Source organism: Grammomys surdaster, unplaced genomic scaffold (assembly GCF_004785775.1).
Source record: "Grammomys surdaster isolate TR1022 unplaced genomic scaffold, NIH_TR_1.0 193, whole genome shotgun sequence".
Lineage (NCBI taxonomy): Eukaryota > Metazoa > Chordata > Mammalia > Rodentia > Muridae > Grammomys > Grammomys surdaster.
The window spans coordinates 5,888,037-5,890,934 of record NW_021604638.1 but is presented as its reverse complement, the minus strand read 5'-3'; the positions used below and the strand labels follow the sequence as shown (position 1 = coordinate 5,890,934).

At 47.3% G+C, this 2,898-nt stretch overlaps 1 pseudogene; it reads right to left on the bottom strand.

Annotated features, from left to right (window-relative positions):
* Positions 1-1,936: 1,936 nt before the first annotated feature.
* Positions 1,937-2,333, bottom strand: LOC114623075 (annotated as a pseudogene).
* Between the last annotated feature and the right edge of the window lie 565 nt (positions 2,334-2,898).

Here is a 2,898-nt window from a genome sequence, read left to right as displayed (position 1 = left end):
AGGGTGGGCTGTAGTCTGCTGGAGGAAGTGCGTCACTGGTTCGGTGGCCTGTATTGGATCAAGTAAGAAGAGAGCTGTCTGTTTCGTAGTCACTTTGTGACTTCACTAGCTGTCTTGCAGTCTTCTTGTCCCAGCATCAAGCCACTTCTGCCCCTCCATTCCTTCCCTGTGATGGACTCTTAACCATGATCCTAAGTCAGTCGTCCCTCCCTCCCTTCCTCCTCTACCCACCTTCCCTTCTCCCCCACCCCCTTCCTCCTCACTTCCTCAAGCTGTTTTCTTCTTGACAATGTCGAGAAGAATAAGGTACAGACTCTTAAAATTAGGATGGGAGGGAGCATGAAGCCTCACTGGGAGGAAGTTCTTCCTGGGACTTTGAATCATGGGTAAGATTTGGAGAATGTAGTTGCATTTCTGTAATCTTTGGACATCGAGATGGCCAGACAGCTACCGTATTAGAGCAGAAAAACATCACAAGAGAAGAGATGCAACTTAGGGAGATGACGGAGACAACTCCCAGAGGACCCAAGTTCAGTTCCCAGCACTTAGTCCGGATGCTCGCTACTTCCTGTGACTTCAGCTTCAGGTGATCACACCCTCTTCTGGACTCTAGGGGCCCCTGTAGGCATGTAGGCATATACATATGCACGTTCACATAAATAAATACAAATAAAATTAATCTTAAAAAAAAACAACTAAAAAAAAAAATCCTGTGCTTCTTAAATGTTGTTACTGTTCTCTGGCGGCAGCGTAGAGGACGGTGAGCCAGGAACCTTGGATACATTCATGCGACTCAATACCGAATATGCATCTCACCTGTCTGTCTCCTGCAATGCCAAGCTGTTCTGCGGCCCAACTGGCGTTGTAACGAGTGAATTCAAGCCCTGCCAATCAAACGTCTACCGCATCGGGAGTGATTTAGCACAGTTTGATTTGAATATTTATAAGAAACCAATTGTAAATTTAAAAATTTATTTATCTGGGCCTGTGTGTATGTGTGTACCGTACATACACATAGCTGTGGTACGTACGCGGAGGTCAGAGGACAGCTATGGGCGTCGGTTCTCCGCTTCCACCTATGGGTCCCGGGGATCAGGCTTGGAGCTGAGCTATCTCACCAGCTCCAGGTATGAAGTTTTGAGTACAGAAAGTTATTCTTTCAGTATCATACATTTTGCAGTGGTCTGTTCTCTTCCCCCTCCCTCCTCCCTTTCAACAAATCACAGACCGGAGAGGCCAGCTGTGTTAATATCATTATTCCTTTAAAAACAACGTCTCCCAGGCATGTTTTAACACATACTTCAGGGGAAAGCATGGTAATTTTTAATTTATGCAGCATCTATTTTTTGTTTGTTTTATGGTAGAAATGTGAAAGCCACATATATAAATATTCGGCTAATATTTCTTAACCTTTGTGTTTGTGCCCAAGAGAATACTTTTTTTTTTTTTCTGGAATGGATTTTTTTTTTTTTTTTTAAAAGAAAGTCAAAAGTTGTGAGTATAACTCTTGCCTTCCTGGTTTCATTTTTCAAACTTGAAAGCATTATTTATATGAATGTCTGAAGTATTTCCTGGTGAGAGGGCACCTGGGTTTTATTTGTTTGTCTGTTTGTTTGCACAGTGGCCTAGGTCTCAATAGTCGCATCCTTCAGGCCAGGATTCATTTTATTTGGAACCTAAAGAAGACCCTTCCATTTCTCAGTTAAATGGCTGTGCCTCCCACTCTGGCTCATCCCAGCTCTACGATTGATTGCTTTTTCCTTACCGAGGCGTTCAGTCTGGGAATTTTGGGTTTGTGGGTATATGTGTGTCGGGTGAGTTCATGTGCACAAGGGTGCAGGTATGTTGAGGCCAGGGCGTTGCTATGTCATCCACCTAGTGTTAAGACTGGCATGGAGTCAGAGCAGCAGGGATAGCGGGATGCCTCCATGGAGCATCACGTGGTAAAGAGGATGAGGAAGGTGACCATCAAACGGAAGAACCCCATGGCCTCCGACAGGGCAAAGCCCAGAATGGCATTGGAGAAGAGCTTTGCTTGAGAGACAGGTCCCTGGCACACTAATAACCAAACAGTGTTCCAATGTGAGCCCTTGATCCAGCCACACCCACCGTGGTGGCCTCAACACCAGTAAACCTGGCCACTGGGTCAGTGTCCCTGGAAATAGCACTGGTCTAGACTTCCTGTCCGGCCACCTGGAGAGAGGAGCTGCTGCAGGAAGTCTATTTAGATGAGGCCTCTGGAATGTTCAGGAGCGAGGCAGACACAGGCCTGACTAGACTCCTCATACAGGAGCGGATCGGAATTGGAGAAACAGTGCCTTGGTGGGCTGCATCTTTCAATCTCCTAACTTTAGTCCTCAGTCTCAGCGCTCAGCCCGCCCACCCTTGTGTCCCATGCCTGACTTTTTAAGATGGGCTGTGGGTATCACACTGAGGCTTGCAGGCTTGTCTGTCTTCCCAGGCCACGACTGTGCTTTGATGTTAGTGGTCACGTTTACGTAAGTGAGGAAGCCCACATATTTCTCATGCTCATATCTGCTTATTTACATGTTTGCCATGTTGATATAATCGTTGCCTGTGCCCTGGACCACTTGCCGCCTAGCCCTACCTGCCCTTGCGGGTAGGAGGTGAGGTGGCACAGGGTCAACAATAGACTCCAGGAGCAGCTGGGAAACACCACAGCAGCAAGCTCATCTGAGCACCCTGAACGCTCCTTTAGTACCTCCTACCCGCGCCCCATTGGTCCCAAGAAAGCATCTTGTCTAAACAGCAGTTCCTGATTGGCTGGCATTGTCTGCATCAGCAATTCTTGGTCTCTCAGGCAGTCCTCAATCAGGTCCTCCTGCAGGAGATGCTTTTGTGGCTGTGCGGCCCCCAGCGTTTACATAAAGGTGGGCC